The sequence below is a fragment of the Meleagris gallopavo genome, chromosome 1 (assembly GCF_905368555.1).
Source record: "Meleagris gallopavo chromosome 1, MGAL_WU_HG_1.1, whole genome shotgun sequence".
Lineage (NCBI taxonomy): Eukaryota > Metazoa > Chordata > Aves > Galliformes > Phasianidae > Meleagris > Meleagris gallopavo.
The window spans coordinates 10,442,891-10,462,485 of NC_139404.1; the positions used below are offsets into that span (position 1 = coordinate 10,442,891).

The 19,595-nt window shown below is 36.2% G+C and overlaps 1 pseudogene; it reads right to left on the reverse strand.

Moving 5' to 3' along the window:
• Window positions 1-5,546: 5,546 nt before the first annotated feature.
• The window catches only part of LOC146545196 (uncharacterized), a 65,667-nt pseudogene continuing 51,618 nt past the window's right edge, over window positions 5,547-19,595 (reverse strand).

Genomic DNA, 19,595 nt, shown 5'->3' on the forward strand with positions numbered 1-19,595 from the left:
ATGCCTTTTGCATAACCCCTCACTTCAGAGCCACTTTTCAAAACATTGCCTGGTTATATCCACTTTTTGCTAGCTCTGCTAAGAGTACGCGGTAGAGGATCTGTTTGAACAATTGCCCTGGATTCTCTTTTGAGGTATTAAGCCAACGTCTGTAACAGCCAATGTAGATTTGGCTTGAAAAACTTTTCCAGGGTACAAAAAAACAAGTATGCTGTGCAAATTCTTACTATACTGTCTGTTTTATTTGCATGATATGTATAGTCTTTGCAATTTGGTAAATGCAATATTTTATGCACATCTGATAATTCTTTCACTGTCATGAAGGCAAAGCGTCTACGCAGACAGAATGTATATTTAACAATGAAAAGCATATCAATGCCTTGCATAAAGTAGCCCCTCGTTCAGTGGACCAGAACGATAACATGACAGCTGTCTGAGGATAAAAATTAATTTCTAAGCTGTAGAACGCAGTTTGAGACAAGAAATATGCTACAGAAACATGATAAATTGTAGGGACACTTTATAATAAAATGTCACAATTGTAGTCAGCTTGCAAATTTTCTGGAGCAGTTCTTAGCTAAAGGGAAACTTTTAAGGAACAGAATAGAGGAACATCATGAGATAGCAAACCAAATGTTTGTGGCAAGTCCTTACTAACCAAAGCAGATAAGTAAGTATTTGAACAAGGTGGTGATGTGGAATAACTAAATGAGGCTAAATGAAAAATAATAGGAATGGTATGTAACAGTTGTTTAAAGTGAATACACTTTCATTTACCCTGAAGGCAATAAGCAAAGGACCTCTTCCATCATGGATCATAGAGTCACAAAGTAGTTTAGGTTAGAAGTGACCTTAGAGATCACCAACTACCACCCCACCACCACAGACAGGAACACCATCCACTTGAAGATAGCCATCTGCATAGTCCACAGTAACTCCTAATTGTTCTTCTGTCTTACCTTTGTGTTCTGAGAGGTGTTAAACTAAAATAGTTCAAGTGAATAATTGTGTTTGAGGCATGATTTAAAATACATCAGTAGCTTCAGCCTTCAGATTCTGAATTGACTTTTACTTGAAAGACTGTAATTTTACATCACATATTGCCTTTGTTGCACAAGGATATTTATTCATTTTTCCTCATTCAGTTAATTAAATCTTTTTTATTTTTAATTTAATTGAAATCAATTATTACTTTGCTAGCTTTTGTCTCATAACCTGAAATATTCAGTGCTGACAATATTTCTGCAACGCATATTTGTGTGTAAATAAAATCAGACCTTTCAAAAATGAGGGGAGCAATTCACTGGCACTAGGAAAACTTGTTTCAGTCAAGCTAATTTGTCTCAATTTCTATTTTATTGCCCAGACATTTCAGTATTGAGTCCTGAAATGTACATGGCTTCCGTAGTTGTCCATACAGTTGCTGCAGGAGATCCATATCCTAAAGAAACCATTGAGATATCTTGTAAGACACGCTGAAATAATTTCCTACATACTCTGCTGGGCACTTTTAGTCAGACTTCTCATTGGCTATGCTTGGATGGAGACCTTCCATGTGGAGACAGGTAAAATGAAGTGGTATGAGCCTTCTCCAGGGGAAGGAGTTGCTGAGAAACAGCGCTTAAGAGTTAAGAGTGCAACACTCCACTGGAATCATAGGTGTGCTGTTTTTGAACAGACCCTGGGGAAAGACAAAGGTAAGTGTAAGTTCATCTAAATGCTTGTGAAAAACAGTGATGGAAGTAGCCCTGCTAAGATGATGTAGCTAAGTCTGTCAAACTAAGCTTGAGTGCCATTGGTTGAAACAGCACTTGAACAGATGGATTTTTGAGCAGAAATGCTATTTAAATGTAAGCATTAGGGCATTCACTTATCAGCATGGAACACATATGTTGTAAGAGATAAACTTTGCTTAAAGAATGGATTTTTGGCTAATTTTACATGTAGCTGAATGAAAATGTCAATTATTTTAATTAATGCTTTATGAAATATTTATCCTTTTTTCCCCCTAGTTCTTTGCATGTACGTTGCAGCAAAAATTGGGCAGATATCTGTTTGAATGCAACTCTTCCATTTCAGCATAAATTCTGTAGATACATGCGACTGACAGAATGCATTGTAGGATCAAGAACATAGAAATCTTGCTAATTTTCTTGACTTGCATTAGTCTTTTCATTCCCTTAAAATAGGAGAAAATACCACTTTGGAGATTTTATGTTTTGATGTCATCTTTTTTGTCTTCATAGTCAGTCCAGTGTTGAATTGTAAAGCTCATGGTGCTCTTGTGAAATTGCAGTGGCTTACAGGAAGAAGGTGGTTGATTGTTACTGGTTAGAAAACTGTACCCAGAGAGTAGCAGTCAATAGTTCAGGGTCTGGATGGAGATCAGTGACAAATGATATCCCTCAGGGGTCAGTACTGGAACAAATACTTTCTATATCTTCATCAGTGACGTTGTTGGTGGGACTGAGCACACTCTCAGTAAGTTTGCAGATGACACCAGGCTGTGTGGTGTGATTGATATGCTCAAGATATAGACAGGCTTGAGCAGTGTATCCAAGAGAACCTCATGAGTTTCAACAAAGTGGAGTTCAAGGTCTTTCGCCTGGGTCATGGCAACCCCCACTATCAGTACAAGCTATGGGTGTAAGGATGGAGCACAGCCCTGCTGAAAAAACTTGAGAGTACTGGTGAATGGCAAGCTGGACGTGAGCCAGCAATGTGCCCTCACAACTCAGAAAGCCAACCATAGCCTGGGCTGCATCAAAAGAAGCATGGCCAGCAGGGCGAGAGACGTGATCCTGTTTCTACTCTGTGCTGCTGAGACCTCACCTGGAGTACTGTGTCCAGATGTGGATTCCTCAGCACAGGAGTGACATGGACCTGTTGGAGCACATCCATAGAAGGGAGATTTAAAATAAATATAAGGAAAAGTTTTTCATAAGAAGGCTGGTAAGGCATTGAGTTGTTGGATGCCCTATTCCTGGTGCATTTCAGGATCAGGATGGACAGGACTCGAAGAAATGTGATCTAGCTGTAGGTGTGCCTGTTCATTGCAGTGGAGTTGGACAATGGCCTTTGAGGATTGCTTTCAACTCAAACAATTATCTGATAGTTCTCTGAAGTCTATGTAAATTGCACACATTTTCTTCAAAATTGTTTAAATGATTAAATATATTTGAAACAAAAGAAAACTTTTACTAATGTAGTTCCATTGCTAGATGGAAGTTTTTTATGCTTATGCAGGGAAAGCAGATATATTTAGTAGATGTTTCTGTGCTGTATTTGAAACACAGCAAGATCCTCTGCATGCAAGGATGAGAGTTTGAGAATTTGTTGATAAAAATGATTATTTTTTAATGCAAGTGCACAGTAGTTTGTAATGGAAAACAGTGACTCCATGTCTACAATAGAACTTTGGACTGAACATCAGCAACAAAAAAGGATTTAACAACTTAAGAGAACCGATGTCCAGACTGAGAACTAACTGTGAGTAAAGTTCATACACAGTCATGTAAAACTAGGAACACTTGATCCCCTTCCTGTGAGTCTTACAGTAAATTGCAGTTACAAAACAGAAACAGAACGGAGCATACGACTCAAATATATTGTAATATCATTCCTCTTTTTCTGAGCCAAGAACTTTATTTATTGTTCAGAGTTCAAGTAAAATAACAGACCAGATCTTCCCAATCGAGTCTGACTAGTCATACCTAACCAAAGGCACCTTCATATAATCTTTTGTTATCACATTTGTATAAGGAAAGATTTTCTTCTGCTAGCATGTAATTCCAAACAGTAGAGCATATAAATATGAAACAGATTTTGTTCTGCATTCATAAATCCTAAGACTCAAGGGCTGTAAAATAAAATGATTTATAGTTCTGAGCATTATCAAAAATAAATGTTACAGTATAAAAATAGTTTGGAAGCATCGAAATGAAAATTTAACAGGATTCACAATCTTTCTGAAGTTTGGAACTGGATCACTAATCTTTTTTTTTTTTTTTTTTTTTTTTTTTTTAACATGATCTGTCCTCATATGATTAATATCAATTCACAGAATGTTATTTTCAAGAGTACTTTTTAAAAAGGCTTGAGGAAAAAAATCATGTTATTCATTTAACCATTTTGTTTTTCATTTTTCTTTGCTGCATTCTTTAGCTAAAACAACTACATTCTTTTTAGTGGATCCCGATAGTGAATGATTTATAAAAGCTCTGAATCAGCTCTGGATTATGCAACTGACTCTGAAGTAAGACTACAAAATGATCTATAAAGAATGTTTATTCCAAAAAATATTGTTTCTTTGTTAAACTCTCCCTATCTCTTTCTATTGATTTCAAAAAAGAATTTTGCTCTAGGATAAATTGTGCAATAAAAATCCTATGAAAAGGGTAAGAATGTTAGACAATAGGAGTGGCAAGGTTTGAGAAAAAATGTACTCCAAGAGTTTCCATTATCTCTTATTGTATATGACAGTTAGCTTGTAGCATAGCAGTTAATATGTAGTTGAACTTAATATTTATAAAACCATGTTCTCAGTTCAGAATTATATGCTAACATACATTTTCACTACAAGCTCCTCAGAGCTGAAGCTGAAGAGACATGCTTTAGACAACCATACCCTACAAAAACAAAGATTTGATACAACTCCAGTGCACACACCTGGGAGACATTCTGTTGCTCTCAAATTGAATCATAAGATATTTCATGGTAATTCTAAATGGGTTCTGTCAAAAACATGAAATACTAGAGAGTATCTGATACTCAAGTATCAGAGTGTCACTGTGGCAAATGTAAGATAATTCAGTGTGTGGGATGCACACTATTAGAGCCTGCAAAATGGCAGTGGAGAGGAAGACACATACACACGGGAAATTTTAATTGAATTTTAGATGATTAAATAACTAGCTTTGAATTAAATAATATTTATATTTAGTGGAACTTATTTCATTAATCACATTCTTAGAGTGCCTAATTTTTCAGATTAACCACAATTAGGGTTTTTTTTTTTTTTTTACTTGGTCATACATATTAGTCTCCCTGAAGGTATGATGTATCACATATGTGTCGTATCATGTGTTCCCAGAGGCAGAACTGGCAATGCCATCTTTTTTGGATCTCACTAGGCACAAGAAAGAATGCAAGAACTCCTTATAGCTGCTTAGAGAAGAAGGGAAAATATAAATTATTTGGGAAAAGCTGTATAAATTATAATATAACTTTGTTTTCTAGTTTATATGGCTTCTTATATTAATTTCTCTGATGGCTTTACATATTTTAGTCCTGTTTTAACTGACTCATCTAGAATGTTCATATCTGTGTTTTCCCCTGATGTTCTACCTGAGGAAAGCAGGTTATACAGATGAAGATTTAGACAGCTATTCACATATCTATCTAATGAGAACACATGAAGGGGAATAAGTATCCAGTGGTAATTTAGAGTTTGTCTTGTAGTAGTACAAGCAATAGAAGTATGTGTTTTTTCAGTGTAGTCTTTTTAAAGCAAATGGTAGCTTTCATATTTTCATGAAAGGATCAGCTTATGAGTAATTTTGATGTTGGTCAATGTATACAAACTCCTGACAGCGCAGCTCTCTCAGTAATATCACTGATAACCGACCAGGAACTCTTCTTGTAGAGCCAATTTTCTGGAAAGACAGCATTAAGTCTGTCCCAGAAAAATCCATGCTGTTGAGTCCAAGTGAAAAAAATTTGTTAAAAATCCCAGATAAATGCATTCCCTTTTCTGTCTAGTGTCTTCTTGGAACTCTAGAAACACATTAATGTGCAATGTGTAACATATCTAATCTGCCCCTTTATAGCCTCTCATCTTCTGCTAGCATGAGCAGTTTCTTCAGCTCTCCCTACAACTTTGATAAAGTCCCATTTCTCAGTTTTCCATAGCATTGGTTCAACCAGTCCAGCTTTGGGAATTTCCTATGGAAATAACTACAGATATACACTAATTGCTTTCTTATTTCCAGTTTCTGTTTCCTCTGTCATTGTATTTTCATATCAGCAAGGAAGGGCATAAGTAATCAGGGAGAGAAGAGACTAATCATAAAATCATAGAATTTCAGGTTGGAAAAGACCCTTGAGATCATCAAGTCCAAAATCGGTGGACGGGGGAAGGGCAATGGATGTCACCTTCCTGGAATTCTGCAAAGCCTTTGGTGTGGTCCCTCACCACATCCATCTCTCTGAATTGGAGAAGTATGGAATTGAAGGATGGACTGTTCAATGGATTAGAAACTGGTTGGCTGGATGCAGACAAAGAGTTGCGATCAATGGTTCTTTGTCAGGGTAGAAGCCAGTCACAAGTGGTGTCTCTCGGGGGTCGGTCTTTGGACCAGTGCTCTTCAACATCTTCATCAATGACACAGACGATGGCATCGAGTGCACCTTCAGCAAGTTTGTGGATGACACCACAACAGTACAGTCGATACACTGGAAGGAAGAGAAGCCATCCAGAGGGACCTGGACAGGCTGGAGAAGTGGGTCCATGTGATCCTAATGAGATTCAATAAGGCCAAGTGCAGGGTGCTGTACTTGGGTCGGGGCAACCTCAGGTATTTATAGATCTCCTTGAGAGCAGCCCTGCGGAGGAGAACTTGGGGATCCAGGTGAACAAGTAGCTGGACATGAACCAGCAGTGTCCGCTTGCAGCCTGGAAGGCCAACTGTGTTCTAGGCTTCAAGGGGTGACCAGCAGGGAGAGGGAGGTGATTTTTCCCCTCTACTCAGCTCCTGTGAGGCCCCATCTGGAGTATGACCCCCAGAACAGGAAGGATGCAGAGCTCTTGGAGCGGGTCCAGAGGAGGGCCACTAAGATGATCAGAGGGCTGGAGCACCTCTCCTAGGAGGAAAGGTTGAGGGAATTGGGTTTGTTTAGCTAGGAGAAGTGAAGCCTCCAGGAAGACCTCATTGTGGCCTTCCAATCTTTGAAAGGAGTGTGTAAACAGGAGAGAGAGCAACTGTGTACATGGGTGGATAGTGATAAGACAAGCAGGAATGGTTTTAAACAAAGACAGGGGAGGTTTTGGTTAGATATTAGGAGGAAGTTTTTCACACAGAGGGGATGACACATAGGAATAGGTTGCCCAAGGAGATTGTGGATGCCCCATCCCTGCATGCATTCAAGGCCAGGCTGGACATGGCTCTGGGCAGCCTGGTCTGGTGGTTGGTGACCCTGCACATACCAGGGAAGTTAAAACTAGATGATCATTATGGTCCTTTTCAACTCAGGCCATTCTCTGATTCTATGATCGGCCTAACCATACTACTCTAACAACCCAACAATGGGTTCCCCAATGATTTAGGGAAGATCTCCTTTGAGGCACCAAGACTTTGTAACACAGTTTTAATCATGTTTACTGTCATTCTCATTTTACATTGATAAGGACATCAAATTTGTGTAAAAGTTGCATAGTTCAAGGAATGAGCTTGCTTTAGAAATATAGTCTTTTGGTATTTCTTAAGTAGGAGTTGCTTAAAATTCACCATTGGATTGCAAAAATGAAGAAAAATACCTCAATTGGGACTTCATATGTACCTTGAAATTCTTGTAAGCAGAGACCTAGTCTTTAGTTGGCTAAAACATTTGTTAATACGCAGGTATGCCGCAGAATTATATACTTAACTCTTACGGTGATGAATCATTACAAAAACAAAAATCAAATGACAACTGATAAGTGCAACTTGCATACAAAAGAATAGCTGAAAATCTATGATTCTATGAACTTAATTTTTATATCACAGCAGCACTTGTGACAAAGCAGTATTAGTATTAGCCTTCCTATTTTGTGCTGGGATGCTATCACTTTGTGTTTCAAATAGTGGAACACTGAGAAAAGGTGTTCCCTTTCAGTGCTCAGATTTCATGACACACTGCTATTTTTCCCACCATGGGGGAAATCCCACACATGAGAGAGGATGTATGAGTAAAACTTGCAGTTTCTTTGAGATGACAAATACCATGATGAAACAAAAGAAGTCCAAAAGTCATAGTTCATCATAATTTAATCAATATTTTCTTGTCCTAGTTACAGATGTTAAAATTCTGAATGACTCATGATATGAAAAGCTGATAAATAAGTTAATTGCACTGCACTGAGCATACCGACATCAGTTTACATAAAACCAAATGGTGGTAGGCCTTAACCTATTTTGTCCATTTCATGCACAGATTTCAAAGGAAGTATACCAAAAATAGGAAAGATTAGGAAATAATAAGAGAAGGTAAAGCAGAGAAATATAGGAAGATACTAAAAATGTGACAAAGCAGGAAAGAATGAGAGAAGCAGTATTACAAAAAGGAAGAGAACTGTAGAGAAACAGGTTGTTGATGAAGCTGAGATTATGGCACATATTTAGTATTTTTTGAAGAAGCGTATTTCCAGAAAAAGAAATCAATAACAACGACAAAAATATTTCTGTAGGAGTTTATATTGATTATTTTTATTTTGGAACATAATTCCATGACCATTGAACTTGCAGACCTTTGTTTCACTGTTCAGATTTTTGGAACTTCTTGAATACGTATTTCTACAAAATTAGTTTCCAAGATGTTATTATATGTGTTTCTGACCTGAAGATTTTTCATATTTATTACAGCATCCATTTAGAATAAAAATTGCATAGTTAGCTTGTAATACAAATTTTACTTTATAGGGAAGAAAAAAATTTTGCACAAATTCTGGCCAGGACAAATGGATGTAGGAACAATCCCAAAGCATATGGGTTAAATTAGCGCCTGCTGAGTTGCAGTGCCAGCATTTGTCTGCTTAATGACATGATTTTAAATAATTGGAGGGGGTCTTGAGCATCCTCCATGTGATTTTCTGATGGATTAATTTTAAACAGAGGGCCAGGGAACATTTGGGACCACTAGTACGAATGTGTTTCAGTTGGTTAACAGCTAATAATTGGCCTAGTTTCTTGTCCCATTTCTTTTCAGGAAAACATAATTAATTCAAATGTGCAGGTCAGTGATATGCATAGCACGTGCTGCAAACTGTAAAATAAGGGGAACCTCTGGAGTAAAAAAAAGCAGATCAGATGGTCAGGAGTGGGACAGACAACAAGATTAAATAAAAAAAAAAAACAATAATTCGATCTAGTTCATCTCTCACTTTGTCTCAATTTTTAAAACTATTAAGAGTTTACAATTAAATGCCAATAACAAAGTAAAAGAATATTAGAGGTGAAAATTTAGATACTGATCATGCTTCTGGAGTTCAAGAGTGAAAACAAAAAGAGGAAGTCTTCTTTTCCCAGTGGCTGAAGAGTTCTTCCTAACAAAGAAAAGAAATAACCTCAATTTCATTTTCAATTTCTGCTTCAAAACTATTCTTTTAATTCAGATTTCAGAAAAAAATCTCTTCTGCTTCTTGATGTTAGATATTATCTGGTTTTAAAGGTGTACTTTTCAAATTCTTACAACTAATAAAATATTATAATTACTGTTCCCTTATTTTTGCAGGCATACAGAAGCAGCTATAAATCTGGAGTTTCAGTTATGTAACTGAGGTCAGAATCTGAAGCAAAAGTTGTTTTACAAAAATGTTTTAATGGATTATAACTTTCTGCATTGAACATAGACAGCCATTAATGGAAAGTGAATAATCTAATCATACTAAATCATAATCTAACATACTAAATAACTCAAATCTTTGGAAATTGTATTGGCTAGTAGTAGAGTTCTTAGATTAACAGCATTTGTCAGAGATGCAGGATACAAATGTAACCATGAAATTATGAACATACATAGAAGGCTTTTTGCCTTCTATGAAGATAATAAAATATATTGAGTTGTATTTCAGAAACTACTATAGCACACAAAAGAAAGAATGAGCTTTATTATGTTGTGCTTTATCTTTATTAATCTTTTTTAGGATATGGAAATCTGAGACCATGAAAATCAGCACATTCACTGTATGTCCAAAATTGAGCTTGTAGTGTGACCTATAATGCATTAATAACAATGATTATAGTTTGTCTTAATACTTAGCTCACTTTAAAGTCCTTTGTGAACATGTTGCATATACATTCTTTGTTTTTCTGCATGGTGATGCTATGTGTCAGCTAAAAATATGGATTATTAGAGTCCAGAAATAAAAACTAGAAGGGTGGGAGCTGGATACTTACTCATTTAACCATATACCTCATTGGTTGACTATAATTTTGAATCTTGAATAGCATATTTAGAATTTATAATTTCTACTGTTCCAAATTATTACTTTTCCTGAATAGGATTAGATTTACTGACAGGAAATATAATTATGGCTTATTCAGTAAAGGACTTTAGCTTTTTATTTTTGAATGTACTTACAGACTATGAAATTTCACATGTTCAAGTTTATAAAATAATTTACCCTGTATTTGTGTCTGATTAGTTAATGATGTAATACAATAAACAAACAAACAAACAAACAAACAAACAAATAAATAAATAAATAAATAAAAACAAATAGAAATTTGCCATTTTCCAAGAGGAATTCCTTTAATTTCAGAATTTATTTATTTTTTTTAAGAAAAATTGAAATTTTCAGAACAAACAAGATAATCTTCATTCACTTAAAAATGTGTTGATGAAACAACTCTAACCCATTATGGCCAGCAGTGATAGACTTATTATGATCACTTACATAACTATAATTTACAGAAACGTAGAGCAGGCAAATCAGCTTATTAAGGTCAAATGTTTACATTGCTTTTTTATTACTATTATTTTACACTTGCTCACAGTTGGAAAATGGTAGCTGTTATTTATGGTAACTGTTGTTTAAGGTAACTGTATTATATAATTATCGTATAATGGCTTGACCTGCTTTATTTTAAGATAGAATGTACAATATATTTTATTTATTTATTTTGGAATACAAAACCATGAAGCTTAAGCTGAAGTTTTATGCAATTTAGATAGTATTCATATTACCGTGCATTGTATAATGTTATAGACTTAGTAGGGAAACACTGTCCAATCTCCGTGGTTGTCATAAGGGGGCTGTGATGAAGTCAAAGCGACTTTTTAAAATTTTACTGAACTGTTTCATATGGCACATCTTCCCTCAGTGTGAAAGTTTGTTATCCATATAAAATACATGGATAGACGAAATCTTAAAAAAAAAAACAACAAAAAAGAATCACCAAAAATTTGATGAGGATTATGATGCCTTCCATAAGTTCTATTCTTCATGTTCTCTGTTCTCCCTCAGAGCTTAATGATCACAGTACAATGAGCTTAAAATAGCTCTGTTCTGGCCATGTGCAGACCATTTCCCTATTATCCATTTTGTTTCAACTGTCACATGGGAGGGTTCCTAGAAGTGTTAGGCCATGGAAGGGTGACGTCATGCTATTCTTAATTTTCCTATGACGTAACATTTATTCCAAGGATTTTTTTCAAAGCTCTAAAGGCCAGTTTGCATGGATCCATTGCATTCCTAATGAGTCCCAGGATCAGATCCCAGTTGCACTTACTGATAATTTTTTTCCTTCTAAAAATGCAGTTTGAGGAATTCACTACTGGTAAATACAAATTCTGAGGACAAAAAGCTTTTTAGAATGAGTCCTATATTAAAACCCAGCGCACAGACAAGATTATTCACATAGTGCAGTAAACAATGGAGACTAGCTTAATTTCAGTAGCTTTTTAGAACATAACTGCAGGTATAGCAGATAAAGCCACATGATTTATGTTGTTTCCAGATCTCTTCACACAAACAAGGTAGACGGATAAATTATTTCTGTTTCCATACTTTAGACTGTATCTAAGAAGTGTACTGCAAATCTAAATCTGTGTGGATTTTAGCCCAGAGTAAAATAGATGGATAAATAAATAAATAAATGCTTGAATGTTTGATGATTGCATAGATTGCAGGAGACTTTTAGAACTTCTCAGCTTTAAAAAATCACTTTCTTTGTAGACCTGGAAAAAAGTTATGTGTTTACTGCTTAATTTTAATCTCTTAAACAGGCTAAAGATTAAATAATTACTGCCAAGATCTGAAAAAAGAGTTTTGTGTAGCAGTTCATGTAGGCTTCATGTGCTTTTTCCTATATGAACTGGCATATACGATGCTACAGTCAATGTTCAAATAATAAAAACAGGCCTTTTCCACTTCAGTAGTTCCTTGAGTATTATGTTCTACTTCCTTATGGCTCTACACAGGAAACTTCAAAACAAATTTCAATACCCATCTGATTTATGTACATATGTATTTACTCCCTTATAATATAATATTTAGATTTTTTTAATTATAATTTCTTTGTGTTACAAAGACTTTGCTACTTCTCATGAGAGTGCTTCAGTAAGGGCAGTGATAGCAATAGAATGCCTTTTACAGCTGCAAAAGTACCCGCTATTTCAAATAATGTAGATGATAAGCCCTTTTTTTCAGATTTTTTCTGTGTTCTGTCACCTCACAACAATCTTGAATGTCAGGCTAACATCAACAATGCATTTTGCATTAAGTATACTTGTGAAAATTGGAAAAATAACAAGAAAAACACATGGCTTCTCTGCATAAGACACAGAGACTGTATTTGCTTCCAACTCATTGAGAGTCAGTTGCAGCAGATGGAGTCCATAATTCACTAGGTCTGGGGTTTCCATTAACTTGGAGGGAAAGTCTCAAGCCAAATCCTTATATTTCTTTAATTATTTAGTTAGCTTTTCTAGCAAAGCAGTCTACAGTGAAGACTGTCCCTTCTCAGTACTGCTGTTTGCTTCTCCAAGTCAGAGCTGATATTCAGTCAGGGTAGAATTCAGATTATCATGGTCTTTCTGAAGAGAAAACATTTTTCTTTATCTCTCCAGTTCTCACAGCTCAGATGTGCTATGGATGTTCAGTGCTGTGAACAGAAGTGTTTATAGCCTTTTTAACAAAGCTGTATTATCTATTCTTTTCCTCGTTTTTCGTTTGTTTGTTCCCTGATGTTAACTTCTGTCTCTTTGGTGTCTTGTTTTTTTCATCAAGTCATAAGTTTCTTTACAAATATTCATAATGTCACAAATTCAAAAACAGCTGGGGATTCCCAGGGATGCTTTCCTCAGCCAGGTAGGCAGGATCCTGTCAGATCAATAATCTGTTTTCGTAGAAAGTGGAGATTTTGTGACAACTGCAACTAAATACCTGTTTAATTACAACACATGATGAGGAGATAAACTGTGATTGTATGTGTGCTCACATAATGTTTATGGAAATAAAGTTTGTGGTCTCTTGAGAGCATGCTCAAATGAAATAGCTACATTATTTTTCTATCTCAGGGGAACTGGTGACACTATATTAATTTTAATTATTATTTTTCGGGAAGACAACATGTCAAAAGTTGTATTACCATGCCTGTATATTTATAGGAAAGATCAAACCCCTGCTGATGATAGCTTTCCTCAAGCATATAGTGTTGACCTTCCCAAAACAGCTTGCCTCCAAGTCCTCCTAGTTACCTTCCTGAGTGAGGCTAGAGGTAGAACAGACTCCAGGAATGTTCTCCCTATGGATTTAATGCTTTGTGAGTTTTCTGATTTAAAAACTACTCTATCTACTAATTAAATTAAAATAAGTATTTTAGTCATATTATCTGATTTATGATGACACTTGCACATAAATAAATAAAGTCTGTACTGCTCATCTTTCACTCATGAGAGCAACTTGTGACTCCACTTGGGATGCTGTTCAAAGTGATGAGAGAAGGGCTGGAAATACTCCATATAATGAAAAAGGTTTGTTTGAATGGTGGATGGGCATGCTGAGCTCCTTTAACCTATTCAGCAATCTCATGATTTCTCACAGGAATGAGCAAGCACTTTCCTTTCAAAGAATTCATTGGCAGAGAGCATGCATGCATTTGTCTTGTCTATCACCTCCACAGTCCACAGCAGTCAGTTAGGGCACCATCTATGAACCATCCTTTAAAAAATTGCAACAATCTCACTCTTTGTTTTTCAGTAAGCTCTAAGCTTAAATATTAATACATTTTAGATAAATACTGGTAGTAATAAGTGAGATTTTTTTTTTTTTTTTGGTCTTTTGAGACTGCTATGAAAATTGACTTCTTCTTAGAATTAAATTCATACCAAATTGGCATCTTAAAATGATTCTACAGAATTACGTACCAGCTAGCATAGTGAGCACATGCTGAATTGGAAATATCTTGGATCACTCTGTGAAGTATACTAACACTAGGTCTATACCGACAAATAAAATAGACATCTACTTGACATCTATAAACAAATAGAAAAGCACATGGGATTGTTCTCAGCATAGCTAATGTATGAGTCATCACTTCCTCCACATAGGCATAACTGCATCCAAACCATCCTGGGATTGTGACATTCCCCAAAGTGACCCAGAACACTGGGAAGGCTCCAACTGTCATGGTCCAAAACCATACCAGAGTAGTGTCTTAACTAGTTTGCGTGACTGTGGGACAGTGATCTAGCTCTTGCCTTGGATCTGCCTAAATAATTTTGGAGCCTAATTATCTGCAAGGTACCAAACTGAAGTACAGAGCTATTTTGAACATGTGGGAGGAATATAAAAAGCAGATAATGTTCTTTAACCCCTTTTGCCATGGATAAAAGACACAGGAATATAATCTGATTCCAATTACATTTATAAGAAACAAAACTTCACTCCCAGGCAGGAAACTCACAGCCCATTTCCAGCTTAAGCAAAATGTCATAGCCAACTTATGAACTGCTTAAAAATGGCTTTATGTAATGAAAGTGCTGACAGACCTTTAATTATATCCATGAGTGTGACTATATAGCAGAATAATTTTGAATTCTTCTTTGATTCTTGAGGTCTGAAACAATTTTAATTCACTGTGAAGTGACATCTACCAGAGTACCAGTGTGAGGCACTTTATTTTAATATTTAGCATATGGAATTACAAGCTGATCATTTCCTAAATGTCCCTCACTTCTGACCTGGCTCCAAATTAATCAATTAAATTAAATGTATTACCATTAATAACAAATGGATTCCTTTGACTGTGGAAGAGGGGGGGATAACATATTATTAATCTTACTAATTTTTACATAATATATTCTATATACTGATTAACATTATAGCAGCAGGAAAATTCATATAGCATTACCTATTCCTTGAAGATATATGGCCTTTTATAAGCATAATTTTGCCAGAATTTGACAGTTTGTTGCAAACTTGCCCCTGCCAACCATCTACATAAGTGTGAAGGATTTTCTCTTTCTTCTTTGCTTTCTGTCTCTTTTTGTAATTTGAGTATTACAAACAACTCAATTGAAGTAAGTGCAACTTTATAAGGCTGTGACAAACTAGGGACTCATGCATATGGTTAAGTTTCAGCCCAGCAAAGAATTATATGTTTATCTAATGTTACGCTAAGTAAATAACCCAGATTCTAACATATTCTAATGATATACATTTATGCTATGTAAAATAATGACTGTCTATGTTTATGGAAAAAAAAAAGAATTTAGTTTACACATTAGCTGTGTAATGATTTCAGCTTAATAAAACATAGGTGCAGGTAAAAGATGTATGAGCTATGTATCTGATGGAAGGATGCTGTCACAAACAGAGGTTCAAAGAGAATGGAACTGGGTACTTCTGAGTGGTGCCCAGTGCCAGGAAAAGAGGCAATGGGCCCAAACTGAAACACAGGAGGGTCTTTAATGTGAGGGTGATGGAGCATTGGTACAGGTCGCCTAGAGAGTCTGTGGAGATCATCAAAAAGCACCTGGAGGTGGTCTTGGGCATCTGGCTCTGGGCGTCCCTGCTTGGGCAGTGGTTGGAGCAGATGGACCCAGATGTCCCTGCCAACTTCAGCCAGTCTGTGATTCTATGTGATACCAATGACAAAAACATTAAATTCATGCAATCATTTTCTTTGACTTAGTAGTCACTGGATCAAACCACTAATGCATCTTCTTTTAGGCACTTTCCAAGACATTTGTCCAGAAATAATACACTACACCCCCATCTAGTTTAAAACAAACAAACAAAAAAGAACCAAAAAACCAAAAACATAGGTACACTGAGATATTTTTAGGGAGGGAGCAGAGGTGCAAAACTATAAATCTATAAAACCATAAAACTGTAAAACTATTAAACTATGAAAATAAGACAATTACAGCAACTGAGGAAGGACAGAGAACCTCAATACAAAATCTGGATACGGGGAATCAATAAAATTATTTCTGTCTTTTTACCATGCTCCAGCTCCAATGATCTGCTAGCAAACATGTAAATTTCAGATATATTTTACAGATTATTAATACTGGGTGCATACTTCTATATATAAATAAGAACAAATCATCCATTAGTTCAAAGAAGCATATTTCTTTGTGGGGATTGCTTTGATTTAGGCTGGCTAAATGGATCTGGGCACAACACAATTGCTGAAGAATTTAGGGCATGTTGGGGTCCTTTTTGATGAGGAGCACAGGCAGAGAGGTCACAATGTTAAGGTCAGCTGCCAAAACTTTGGCAACTTCAGGCTCATTAGAACAACACTGTGCTCAGCCTTTGGCTGAGGCTGAGCAGGCTCAGCAGCTGTCACGCAGCATCTCTCCCCAGAGAGACCCACAGGTTTTTGCTGTGCCAGGAGGTGTAGCACTCCACTGCTGGTACAGGAATTGGGATGTATTTGGAAAAACACATAAATGTACACATGGGAACAAAGCAAGCAGGAATTTTCCTTTCAGGGCTGCTTAGAAGCTACAAATAATTATTTATTTATTTACCCGCTCTCTTATCTATTTTTATCAGATTTCTTCTGTGTTTTGCATTGTCCTGTCTCCCAGTATGTTTAATCATGATGATAATCATAATTTTGTTAGTATTTCTGTCACAGTTACTGTAAAAGTGATTTGTGTGAATGTGTATGCTTCCACTGCCTGCACAAACTTGTTTAATGCTTTTGATAACAGCCACCCAGACTCCCTGTGTAGCAAAGCTGTATTTGTCAATCAGGCCTGGCTCAAACTGCTATTTCTGCAGGGAGTTTGGGAAACTCTCTTGAGTTTTACTTGGAGCCACATATAGACTCTATCCTTCCTTGAAAATCTGCACAGCTTAATCTCACAGAGTAAACCTATTATAAAATCTTCATTTTTTTTCTTTTATCTTTCAATTGTATGTCTAGTTATAGTAATAAATGATGATCTACAATTATTCAGAGTTGTATATTCAAATAAAATTTAGTTAAATCATGTACCTAGATCTTTTGTGTCCTATTCCATAATTCACTACTCCCAACAAATACGTGGTTATTTACTCTGCCAAGTACCTAAAGATTTTAATCATATCAAAAACCGAAACAAAATCTCAGTATCCTAGATAAAACTCAGTCATAGATAAAACTTGAATATCAGGCCTGATCTCATCAGACACAAAACTGCTTTTGCCATCATTATAATGTGATTATTTGTATGTTCTCAACTCTAATAAAAGAAAGTCTTGTTTTACCAAACAGACAGAAAGCAATACTAAAACTAAGGAAGTAAAATAAAATAGCAGGCTATTATAACCGCTTACCACCAGCTGCTGATGTACCATCACAAGGCCATGTGAGCCCATTGCTATAAGATGTAGAAGACATGCTTTTGAAGGACTGTCAAAGAAAAAGAAAAAGTAGTGGTCAACTTCAGGAAGTTGCCAGCATCAAGAACTTGCAGGGCAGGAAAATGACTTATGCAGCAGAAAATTACCTGCTGCTTCCCACACTCCACAATTGCTTTTTATGATGAAGTAATTAGTTAAGATGCGGGTGTCAGTCACTTTAACTCTAATAAGGCTTTCAGGTACATATCCCACAGTCTTCTTGTAGCCAAAGTGAGGAAATACAGATAGCTGGACTATATAAGGTGTGTGGAAAACTGAGTGGACTGCTGGGCTCAAAGAGTGAAGGTCAATTTTTTGGCTGCTGACTGATAGCCTTTCTCAGGAGTCAGCACTAGGCATATTGCTGTTTAAAACCATCATTAGTGATATGGATGATGGGATGTAAAACATCATTGTGACTTAACCCTGGCAGGCAGCTCAGCACCATTCAATCACTTTCTCCAGCTGAGATGGAGGAAAGAAATGATAGAGTAAAATGGAAAAAACTCATTGGTTGAGACAATAACAGTTTACTAGTTATAGCAAATCTGCGCACACAATCAAAGCAAAAAATTGACTGAATTAATTTGCTGCTTCGCATTGGCAAGCAGTTGTTCAGCCACTTCCAGGAAAGCAGGGCTCATCACACATAATAGTTTTCTGGGAAAACAAAATCTATTACTGTAAACATCTGTTCCCTCATCCTTATTTTACCATAGCTTTATTGCTGTGTATGATCCCATATGGTATGGAACATCCCTTTGGTCAGTTTGGTATGACATGACAGCTGTCATGGCTGTGTGCCCTCTTAGATCCTTGTAAACCCCCAGTCTCCTTGCTGACAGGACAGAATAAGAATCAGAAAAGTCCTGGCTTTGTGTAAGTATTGATCAGTAACAACTAAAAATATTTTTGTTTTCATCAAAACTTTTCATCAAAAATCCAAAACACAGCATCATAAGAGCCTCTATGAAGAAAATGAACTATCCCTGTCAAAACCAATTTTGCACTTGAGAAAAAATTGCAGAGGGCAGTACTTATGAGAAAAGGGCACAGCTGCTGCTCAAAAAGACCTAAGAGATTTGAAGGACTGGGACAAAAGATGCCTCATAATTTTAAGCAAAGGCAAATGCAAAGCTCTGCATGTTGGATGGATTAATGCAGATTGTAGTGGGTGGCTATATAGCAGCTCTGCTGAAAGTGACTTAAAGTGTTAGATAACAAGTTGAGCACAACTTAGCAAAGTGCCTTGTGTCAGTAAAGGCTAATTGCATACTTGACTTCATCAGGAAGAGCACACCCAGTGGAAGCAATATACTTTTTTTCCACTCAGGACTCATGTGTTTTCAGCTTGAATGTGGTGTCCTGCTTTGTGTTGTCATGTGAGGGACAGATTGACAAGCTGGAGAGAGTTCTGTAGAAGGCTAGTTTAAGTGACTGACACAAAATAAGAAGCTGAGAAATCTACATCGTTTCAGCCTAAGAATGAGGACTAACAGGTGACCTATTTGCAGTCTTCATGTCTAAAAGTGTTCTGTAAAGAACAAGAAACCAAAATCTTCTAAGGGATGCAAAGCGAGAAGACAAAAAGCAGCAGTCATAGATTTCAACAGCATGAATTCTGACTAGTTGCAGAGCATGATGAATACACCGTACACCAAATAAAAGCATGGACAGCAGGATCCTCAGAGAAGTTCGGGAACTTCCATCCTTGGAGATCTTCACAACCTAAGTATACCAAAGAAATATAAATTAGACCTACTCTTTTCATGGGCCTAGAATAGATGACATGCAGCCCGTTTTATTATTTTTTCCCTGTGATTTCTAATGATTGATCAGATACAGCAGACCTTTTTTTTTAAAAAAAAAAAATAATAATAATCATAATTAAGATTTATAAATGAAAACATCACCCCAGGGTGATGACACAAATATTATTTTATCTGATATACAATAAAGTAAGCTGTATTTTGTGCTTAAATAGTCATGACTTTTC